This window comes from Nicotiana attenuata, chromosome 7, assembly GCF_001879085.1.
Source record: "Nicotiana attenuata strain UT chromosome 7, NIATTr2, whole genome shotgun sequence".
NCBI classification, from domain to species: domain Eukaryota; kingdom Viridiplantae; phylum Streptophyta; class Magnoliopsida; order Solanales; family Solanaceae; genus Nicotiana; species Nicotiana attenuata.
The window spans coordinates 105,382,932-105,394,516 of NC_031995.1; positions in this window are offsets into that span (position 1 = coordinate 105,382,932).

Genomic DNA, 11,585 nt, shown 5'->3' on the forward strand with positions numbered 1-11,585 from the left:
CAAACACCATAGGCGATTTTTCAAGAGCAAACTTCATCCCAAATCATTTGTAAGTTGATTTTCACTCAATTCTTTCAACTTTTAACATCATTAAACATGTTTTCCACTTGAAATCAAGGATTTTCATGGGTGAAATTGTGGTTTTTGGGTAGAACCTAGGTTTTTTCGTAAATTGGGGAGTTGGACCTCGATTAGAGGTCCGATTTCAAAACAAATTACATAGTTGAGTTCGTGGGGGAATGGGTAACCGGATTTTGGTTCAAACCTCGAGTTTTGACCACGTGGGCCCGGGGGCGTTTTTGGAATTTTTGGAAAAAAACTTGGGAAATCCATTTTTATGCATTCAAATTGATTCATATAGTGTTTATTAAAGTAATTGAGCAAATTGTGATTAGATTCAAGCGAATTGGAGGTGGAACCGCGAGGTAAAGCAATAGTTGAGGATTAAGTGGATTTCAAGGCTTTGAGGTAAGTGTTTGGTTTAACTCTAGCTTGAGGGAATAGGAGTTGAGTCTTGTTGCTAATTGCTATGTGATCGAGTACGATGTATAGACATGGTGACGAGTATCTATACATTGGTGTCTAGCATGACCGTGAGTCCTTATAATGTGATTATCATGAACTAATTGTGAAATTCATGTTTATTGGAGTATTTCTATATGTTGTGAATAACATGTGAATGGTGATATGATAATTTCATCCCTAGGAGCATTGGCTCGAATTGTGATATGAATATTGAAAGTATATGAAATGACTTGATTCATTGAGGAGCGTCGGCTCCAGTTGTAGAACGAATTGCGAAAGTATAAGTGATAATTGAACCTCTGGAGCATCTGCTCGAGTTGTGAAAAAGAATTGTGAAGTAAAAGCGAGAAAGAGGAGAGATCATTATGTTGCCCTCTTGGCGGGCTATTGTTGGGTTGTGATTCCTCTGCATTGTGTTCTTAACGGATACTAGGGTCGCTCAGGTTAATGTTCCCTTGTGTCATATGATGACTATGGTTATAGATGGGTTGGTTGGGTGTGGTAGTCGGTTAGATATAGCTGAGGTGGTCAAGTGTGGTAATAGGTTGGTTATAGCTGTGGTAGTTAGATGTTGAAACTAATGTGGCGGTTAGATGTTGGAACTAATGTGGTTATAGTAATCCCCTTGCCAGAATATTTGAGATGATGTTTTGTTCCCTTACTGGGAAGTCGTTATATTGTTGTTTGTGACAGAATATGAGATAAGAAATTTCTTTGAGCTTGGGCTCCAGTGATATCGTGAGATAAGAAAAGTAAGAAAGAGAATACGTTGTTGATTATTCCCTTGTCGGGACGTTTGGTTGAACTTGTTGGATACTTTCCCTTGCCGGGATGTTTGTCAAATATTTACTTTTTTTATGCCCCTTAATTGTGACTGTTGTTTGGGGAGTCGGACTGTTAAATGATATTGAGGATCGGGTTGCACGCCGCAACAATAATATGTGAGGGTCGGGTTGCACGCCACAATAATGATATTGAGGATCGGGTTGCACGCCGCAACAGTAAAAGGTGAGGATCGGGTTGCGCGCCGCAACAATGATACATGATAAATGATATGGGTCGGGTTGCACGCCGCAACAATGGTATTTGTGGAGCGGGTTGCACGCTGCAACAATAGTAATTATGGAGCGGGTTGCACGCCGCAACAACTATTGAGGCTATGTGTTTGTATTTGAGTATTGATTCCTTGTTCATTGTGAACCTAAGCTGTTTTAGTTGTTACTCTGGATTGCTGTTAATATTGTATCTCCCCTTAGCATGTCTCCCCTCCCATGTTGTTAATTACTTGGTGTTCGATTTCCGCTGTAGACTTATAACTGCACAGGTTTATGTGATGTCCAGTCTAGCCTCGTCACTACTTCGCCGGGGTTAGGCTAGACACTTACCAGCACATGGGGTCGGTTGTGCTGATGCTACACTTCTGTGCATTTTCGCACAGGTCCAGGTTTTTAGGAGCAGCAGCAGCAGTAGTTCGGGAGCAAACTTTCCTATTCACGAGACTGAGGTAGCCTTGCAGGCGTCCGCAGGCCCGACGTCTCTTCCTTATGTTTCCTTTTGACTGTTGCCTCATTGTTTTCAAGACAGACAACTGTTATATTTCTTTCAGACCTTTGTATTTAGTTTATTCTTAGTGGTTCGTGAGTAATGTGACACCAAATCTTGGGTAGAGGCTATTGTTGACTATTCTGCATTTTGATTCAGACTTATAAATTAGACTTCCGCTATTATTATTATTAAATTCCATGTTTCTTATTGATGCTATGGATTGTTAACAGATTTATTTATTAATGAAAGGTAAATAAGTTGGCTTTCCTAGCTACCACGAGTAGGCGCCATCACGATCCCGATGGTGGGAAATCTGGGTCGTGACACACACCTATATAAAGGGGTCAAGGGAGAAGGCTAAGAGACAAGCAAGTAAGTAGAAGGTCTCCATCAAGGTCTCCATCCATATCTGCAATTGTCGCTATGGTCAAATTCCAAAGGCGAACTAAAATCATAGGCGGGTGGCTTCAAATCTTCCGTTCGTGATAACCCAAAGCCAAATCTTGGTTCGTGACGACCTTCAAATTGTTCGTGACATACTACAAATCTGAAATCCATCAAGTTCAAGATCAAGCTTTCAAGCTCTTGAACTATCATCCGTGAGGAGAAGAATCAGAGGAATACATGTCCTTAGATTTAGAGATATTTTAGAGATTGTAACCCCATCACTTGAAATCGAATATAATATTTGTCTTGAAGATGAATCCTTGAGACCATCGCCTATATTTCTTGTCTTGATTATTATTTTTCAGGAACAAAATTTAGTTGTTACAAATTTTGGCACGCCCAGTGGGACCATCTCTACCTCTCATCTCTTCTCAACTCTCAACATTCAAGATCACTAAGATGGCTCCAAAGAAGGTGTAACGACCCGAACCGTCGTATCAGGTATTATCGCCCTGTTTTCCTCATTTATTGCTTCTTCATGTTTCATTATCAGCAACGAGTGAGTTAGAGTTGAATTGAATTGATTTGGATAGGAAATGAGACACTTAGTCTCTTTAAGGAAGGCTTAAATTGGAAAAGTCAACCGGACATTGACTTAAGAGTTCGAAGGTTCGAATGTGATTTCCGATGATCCGGTTAGCTTCGGGAGATGATTTGTGACTTGGGAGCGTGATCTGAATTGGTTTTGGAGGTCCGGTGTAGAATTAGGCTTGAATTGGCGAAGTTAGCATTTTGGCGAAATCCGGTTGATATGTGAGATTTTAATGCGAGGGTCGGAATGGAATTCTGAGAGTTGCAGTAGCTTCGTTAGGTGATTTTGGATATGTCTGCAAATTTTCAGGTCAGTCGGACGTCGCTTGGTTGGGCTTTTGATCGAATGCGAGTTTCGGAAGTTTTTAAAGAACTTAGGCTTGAATCCGATGAGAATCGATAATTTTAGTGTTGTTTGATGTGTTTTGATGATTGGAATAAGTTTGGATAATGTTTTAAGTCATGTTGGTGCTTTTGGTTGAGGTCCCGGGGGGCCTCGGGATAATTTCGGATGGCTAACGGGGAGTTTTTGGAATTTCATACAGCTGAAGGCATGCTGTTTCTGGTATTCTCGCTTCTGCGGGTCTTGGACCGCAGAAGCGGAGCTGTGATCGCAGAAGCGGTCCTTGAGGGCTTGGCAATTTTCGCAGAAGCGGAAGGCAGTCCGCAAAAGCGGACATCGCAGGAGCGGGTGGTGACCGCAGAAGCGGTCCTGAGGATTTTAAGTTAGACCACAGAAGCGGTTATTTTGCGCAGAAGCAGGAGCCGCAGGTGCGGTATCCCAACCGCAGAAGCGAAACCTGGCTGAGTTTAAGTGAACAGTGTTTTCACGATTTTGAAAGAGAAGAAACATTTTGGACTTCGGACTAAGGAGATTTTGGGCGATTTTTGAAGAGGGTTTCGAGGGCTATCATCAGGTATGGATTCTTAGACTTAGATTATGATATTATGGTGTAAAATCATGGATTAACACTGAAAATCCAAGGAATTAAAGGTTAAAAATGGAAGTTAGGGTTTGAGAAAATTATGATGTAAAAATGAAATTTGGAGAGTCAAACGAACTCCGATTTTGGTAAATTTTATATGTATGGACTCGTGGCGAGACGAGGAATCCGGTGATGTGAATTTTGTAATTTTTCGAGAAGCGGGCCCGGGGCTCGAGTTTTGCTAGTTTCGAGATTCTTGCTAATTTTCGATTGTTTTCGATTGGGTATTGTTCCCTTAGCATATTGTGATGTATTCGCTCTGGTTTTGGTTAGATTCGACGCGCGTGGAGGCCGATAGAGGGGCAAAGGCATCGCGAGTTAGGGATTTCACCGGTCCGAGGTGAGTAATACTTGTAAATGCTATCCTGAGGGTTTGAAACCTCGGATTTGCACATCATAGTGCTGTATTGTGGTGACTTGCACGCCAGGTATGAGCGTGGGGTAGAGTACCGTTGGGGATTGTGACTTAGTCCGTCCCGGTTGTTGGTTTTATTGCGTAATTGACTGAAACTACTTGTTATCATCATTATTTGGTTTGATTGCTATATTTGGGCTTCATGCCAATTGTTTGAATCCTTCAGGGATTGATATCACTGTTTTTGCATTACTTTGCATATTATTTTATCACAGTCCAAGGTTTAAAATACTGTTTCGCAAACTCAGCTATCTTTCTAAGATTTGAAAACCTAAATGATATTTTACTGACGTTTTGAGTTGAGACTGTTATTTTACTATTGCCCAAGGGGCTTATGTGCGTTTTTGGACTGAGGATGGATCGTGCTGCGCGCCGCAGCGGTGTGATATTGATATTGCACTTGGGCTGTAGGAGCCCCTCCGGAGTCTGAACCCCCACAGTGAGCGCGGGTACCCAAATGGATCGGGCTGCGCGCCGCAGCGGTCATATGCATTGCATTGCATTCATGCATTGGTTCCTGTTTGTACTACGTGTCATGACATTTAGCACTCTCATATCATTGGCATCCATGCTATTGCTTGTACTGTTTACCAGACGCCCTGGTGTTAACTGTTTGTGGAGTGCTGTGCCCGAGGGGCTGTCTTATGTGCGGACTTGCACTATCTGATTATGCGTTCATTTGCTTGACTGTTGGAAAAGGATGTTTTCAAAAGAGGTTTTAAACTGAGCCAGATATTTTCTAAAGGATTTTCACGGTTTTACTGTTTTCTCAAAGAGTGGTACTGTCCTATATAGCATGATGAAGTGCTCTTACGTGATTTCTTGCCTCTCAGTTATTATTTACTCTTATTACTCACTGAGTTGGAAGTACTCACTTTACTCCCTGCACCTCGCGTGCAGTTGCAGGTATTGTTNCAGAAGCGGAAGTCTTGGCCCTTGCCAGATTCCGCAGGAGCGGAAGGAGGACCGCATAGGCGGCCTCGCAGAAGCGAGCTACGCCTCGCAGGAGCGAAATTTGGAACCCTGGTCAGGTTCCGCAGAAGCGGAGCATTGAATCGCTTAAGCGGTCCCGCAGATGCGATTGGGGACCGAAGAAGCGAAAGGTTGCCTTAAGTGAAAGGTCTGCAAAAGCGGACGTTGACCGCATAAGCGGAAGCCGCAAAAGCGGTACTGGAACCGCAGAAGAGAAATGCCTGCCAATTAAGTGAAATTAATCATCTTCGCGAATTTTTGAAAGAACAACATTTTGGACTTCGGACTAAGGAGATTTTGGGCGATTTTTGAAGAGGGTTTCGAGGGCTATCATCAGGTATGGATTCTTGGACTTAGATTATGATATTATTGTGTATAAACATGGATTAACATTGAAAACCCAAGGAATTAAAGGGTAAAAATGGAGGTTAGGGCTTGAAACTTAAGAAAGTTAAACTAGGGATTTGAGGGGTCAAACGAACTCCGATTTTGGTAAATTTTATATGTATGGACTCGTGGCGAGACGAGAAATCTGGTGATGTGAATTTTTTAATTTTTCGAGAAGCGGGCCCGGGGCTCGGGTTTTGCTAGTTTCGAGATTCTTGCTAATTTTTGATTGTTTTCGTTTGGGTAGTGTTCCCTTAGCATATTATGATGTATTCGCTCTGATTTTGGTTAGATTCGATGCGCGTGGAGGCCGGTTTGAGGGGAAAAGGCGTCGAGAGCTAGAGATTTCACCGGTTCGAGGTGAGGACTACTTGTAAATGATATCCTGAGGGTTTGAAACCCCGGATTTGCACATCATAGTACTGTATTGTGGTGACTTGCACGCCAGGTATGAGCGTGGGGTAGAGCACCGTTGGGGATTGCGACTTGGTCCGTCCCGGTTGTTGATTTTACTGCGTAATTGACTGAAACCTACTTGATGCTATCGTGATTTGGGTTGATTGCCATGTTTTGGGCTTCGTGCCGATTATTTGAATCCTTTAGGGATTATTATCACTGTTTTCATGACACTTAGCATATTAAATGATTTTAGTCCCGAGTTAAACCCTGTTTTGAAAGGTGCAGTCATATTATTAAAGTTTAAAGACTTAAATTGCATTTTTCTGATGTTTTGAGTTAAAAGCTATTACATGACATTGCCCGAGTGGTTCATTTGCATGTTCTGGACTGAGGATGGATCGGGCTGCACGCCGCAGCGATACTATGATGATATTGCGCTTGGGCTGTAGGAGCCCCTCCGGAGTCTGAACCCCCACAGTGAGCGCGGGTACCCAAATGGATCGGGCTGCACGCCGCATCGGTCATGTGCATTGCATTGCATTCATGCATTGGTTCCTGTTTGTATTACGTGTCATGACATTCAGCACTCTCATTTCATTGGCATTCATGTTACTTCTTGCACTGTTTACCAGACGCCCTGGTGTTAATTGTTAGTGGAGTGTTGTGCCCGAGGGGCTGACTTATGTGCGGACTTGTATTAACTGATTACGCATTCATTTGCTTGACTGTTGGAAAAGGATATTTTCAAGAGAGGTTTTTAAACTGAGCCAGATATTTTCTAAAGGATTTTTCACGGTCTTACTGTTTTCTAAAAAGGGTTGTACTGTCCTATATAGCATGATGGAGTGCTCTTACGTGATTTCTTGCCTCTCAGTTACTATTTACTCTTATTACCACTGAGTTGGAAGTACTCACTTTACTCCCTGCACCTCGCGTGCAGTTGCAGGTAGTGTTCACCCGGTAGCGGGTTATTAGCGGACTGAAGGTAATACTAATGTAGCTGAGCAAGGTGACCGCCAGCGTTCGCGGCACCGGACTTCATCTTTTGGATTCCAGATTTTATTATATATATATATATATATGACCCTGTAGTTGTGTTCCTAGTTCTTAGATGCTCGTGACTTGTGACACCCCGGTCGGGTAGTAATTAACAGTTTCTAATGCCATTAAGTTGTATCTTCTATTCATTTATGTTTAATAATTGTTAGTGAAAGGATTTGGGTTAGTTGGCTGGCCTTGTCTTCACGAGAGGCGCCATCACGACCGGGCATGGGAATTGGGTCGTGACAAGTTGGTATCAGAGCCTAGGTTACTAGGTCTCACGAGTCATGAGCAGGTTTAGTAGAGTCTTGCGGATCGGTACGGAGACGTCTGTATTTATCCTCGAGAGGTTGCGGAACCTTTAGGAAAATTTCCCATTTTTGGAATTCTTATCGTGCGTACTTGATTCATCTTGAGATATAACTCTTGAAATTCCTTCCACACGTCTGTATGCGCACGTGAGCGCTCAGTATTATATGTGCCTTGATGATTTGTAATTCCCCGATCGAGGGGCGAGATGTAATCTTCGCGAGTATGTTGGGCCAGTCTGGAGGACTTGAGGCCGGATCCTTGCCTATGGCTTGAGCACCGAGGTGCTGATTGTGTGAGCAAGTGTTTTGAACTTATATGTTCAGTATTGCCCCTATTAGCCGGAATGGCGGTTTGGTATTCCTGTGATGAGTATGTTAGTACTGCGAGATGTAATTATATGATTTGGTAGTGACGAAGAAGTCTACAGGATAATAGATGAACTGTTAAGTGATTTGACTCCTATTGTGGATTGATGTGTAGCCCGAATTATGGGCGCGTGAAGAATATTTTCGTATCTCCTAGTTGAAGAGTGAAGTGCATTACATGTGGCGGTAAGAATTCAGACTCAGGAAGACTAAATTGACTGTGTAACGTGTATGATGGTGGAAGGTATGCTGAAGTATTAAACTGAGGCGAAGCAGGTGGGTTATCTCCTGCGGAGTGTTCTTGAGTGGTATGATCCTTATGTGTATGTTAGTAGATCTCATGTGTAATTGAAGGGTATAAGTTGAAATCTGAGAATTTGGGTCGCTTAAGAGAGTGGACTCAACTGATGTGGGGATGAATGCGAGGTTTGCAGAGGATTTCAGTGCTAGATGATCTGTGTTTTCACAAACTTGTAGATGATTGAGTTTAATCTCACTATGACATTGTGGCATCATTAGAGTAAAAATGTTATGAGTTGTTAAGTGTGTCTTGATATATGGCTTCGAGCCAAGTTGGGGAGGTTGCTGTTGATTACCTGATTGCACGGTTATGTGCTATGTTGGTTACGTCTCGGGGTATGCTGGCGAATCACTTCTAGTTGCAGAATTTGAGCCGAGGATGGCACGAGCGAAGCAAAGGTTATATTATGTTCCATAGGGTATGAGAATTACGGAATGTCTAAAGTTGTTGTTGATAAAGAATGCTCGGTGTATAGAGAAGGAAGATGTTTGTTTGTACTGGAATTAGATCATAACCTGCAGTGTCAAAGTGCTAATAAGGCACGAGTGGTTCTGTTCGCTAAGTCAGGCAACTTGTAGTTTGAATAAGAGTGAATGACTCTCAAGAATGGTTTTATTGTGTTCAAGATTCTACATGTAACAATCAGGTGTCTCAAGGTTGTGTATGCGGTCAAAGACCGTGTTTTCATTGGAAAATGTCGAGACTGGTGGTATTTTTATGATGATTATGGGGTTCTATGTATCGGTATCTGGAAGGTAATGGTAATGAACTCGGATTCGCAGGGAGTTCTTCAAGTAAAACATTCTAGAGTGTGGTATTTCTGGGGACAGCAGAGAGAGTATTCGATGGCCTATGGGTCTTAGACAGTGTGATCTTATGTTCGAGTCTAGTGTGGTAAGCCTGGATTGAGGCATTGTGATGCTGCAGCAAGGGAGAAATATCAAGTGGATGATGAATTAAAAGGGAAATTAGATAGATGGAATAGCTTGATAGTAGACCGAATCGGTATATGGTAAGGATATGATTAATTCTTCGTATGTGTTCGAGGACATGGACTTCTACAGGTATTGTGCAGCAAGGCTCTTGAGTTCTGACAGCTTGCTTGGCTTGGTGCGGGTAGAAGGATTCAGTCCTGGCAGTTTAGCTTGTGCAATGGAGTTGGAAGAGAATTCTTGATGAGTGTTACCGTGGTTTAGAGACGTATATATAGTCTATGGGCATGCGAAGCATGTAATGTGTAATGATTTCTCTTCTAGATGGGATTGAATGGAGAGTTCTTGACTAATGGAGTACATAGATGTTGGTGGTTAGGAAAAAGGGAGATGGAGTTCTCGTGTTATCCTAGTGGGTTATGGTATACGCGGTATGTGGTGAAGAATTGAGATTTGCGTGTTCGAGGATTCAGTTCAGTTAAGAATGGAAAGTCATTAATTCGTAAGCAGCACGGGCAGCTGCAGGTGATTAAAGAATTGATCTTCAGACGATTAAGGAAATGGTATTGCTATTCTAGTGATTTGACGGGGGTATATGTTCAGTAAAAAGGGCAAGGTGATGTAAGCTGAGGATGCTATGTTAGTATGGCGGTGTTTCATGCTTGATCGACTGCTGATATCTGAGTGTGGTTGATGGCACAGGGGAATTTTAGAACATCTTCCGTGGAATGATTGGGTACGTGAAGTGTGATATGTGTTCATACGGTGGAATCTGGGATCAGTTCAGTGATTCGTGTGCTATACGGAGTCGGAGACTGGGAGTTCTCATGTTCCGGCTATGCAGTGGTTGTAAACCGTGTGTATCGATACCGTTAGCGGCCCGAGCGGATCTTTCTTCGTTGGTATGTTAGATTTTGGATATGATGTTGAGATGTAGACTGGTTGTCTCAGTGTTGGGTTATTCGAGACTACTGTGCCATGGACTATATCGGAAAATGCCACAGGCCGCGTGGCGAGGTGCATCGAATTATGTTATAGCAGAGTGTGTTGCATTCCAAAGGCCAGCAGACGGCTGGGAAGGATTGCTTTTCTTAATTGGGCCTTCGTGGCGGATGTCAGTGCAGAGGTTCTACCATTGATTTAGTTCCGGTATTGAGGGACTTTTTCGGATGCGTTTCTTGTGGCCGGGCATGTCGCCGGGTGAGATTGTGGATTTCGGTATTTATTTGGTGCCGGGCACCGTATTGTACGGCTCTAGCAGGAGTCATAGTAGTAGAAGGAGCAGCTTCAGGCTTCCTGGTATTGATTTCGTTGGCAGGCCAATGTGGCTATGTATTTAGCTTGAGTTAGCTTGGTTAGCCCCGAGCTGTATTGCTGAGGGATAGGTTGATTCGATTGTTCTTGAACTGGTTGGTGATTTGGGAAGATCTATGAGTTGTTTCTTTTTCTGTGCGGTGAGGCGTTATGATTTTCGGACTGTGGGCACATATAGTGCGGTGCTATCGAGATTCATAGTGGAAGTTGAAGGGGGGACCTCATTTGTGTTTGAGTTTTGTAGCTTACAACGCTATATGTAGATACCATTATGCACTCAGTATGCTTACGACCAATACTCGGTATTTTGTTATAATGAACAAATTTGGTTCGATGTGCATCTCCCTATGTGAGATATTTGTGTGGATCGTGTGGCACGCCGCCACGGGTATGTTATCTGGATCGGGTTGCACGCCGCAACAGTGTGATGTTGAAAATATTTTTCCATATGTTACCTTATATACCTTGCTTCCTGGTTTCTGAGGAAAGTCCGTATTGGGTGTTGCTCGGCGAATAGCGCGTCGGTTGTGTCCTTTCAGGATTGAATGGTGTATATTACTTGCTTCACCGTTGGGGGTAATGAATTGCTTTGGTTTCAGACATCAAATTGTGTGTAGCTGTCGGATTTTGATCACAGTGTATTGAGGTGCTTCATGTGTAGCAGTGTTTGGATATGATCGCACATCGTAGCGAGGCTACGTGGAGTTATGACCCTTCGAGGTAGATTCAGGCATTCTATTTCTGTGATGTGAGACGGGGTCTCAGCCTTGTGTTGTGATGGTACTGATGAGCTTGAGGTACAGCTCTTTCGTTTGAGTCAATTGTCATGATTTGAGTATGTTCAGACCGTTTCTTGTTGGTGCGTGTATTATGCAAGTCGTGGCGTAGGCCTGTATTGAGGTGTCGTAGCACCAGAGTGATGTGTTGGATTCGAGGTGATCGTTGGAGTCATTAATGAATACGAACAGATTTGATTCCAGCTTGTTAGAAGGATAATATCGAGGTTTGGCCCGGAAATCTGTTGTGGTATTAGTCAAAAGGGAAACGGTTTCATGAATGGTTGGTATGAGAAATGATTACGGTTTATAGCGTGTTTCAATTTATCGTTGGCAG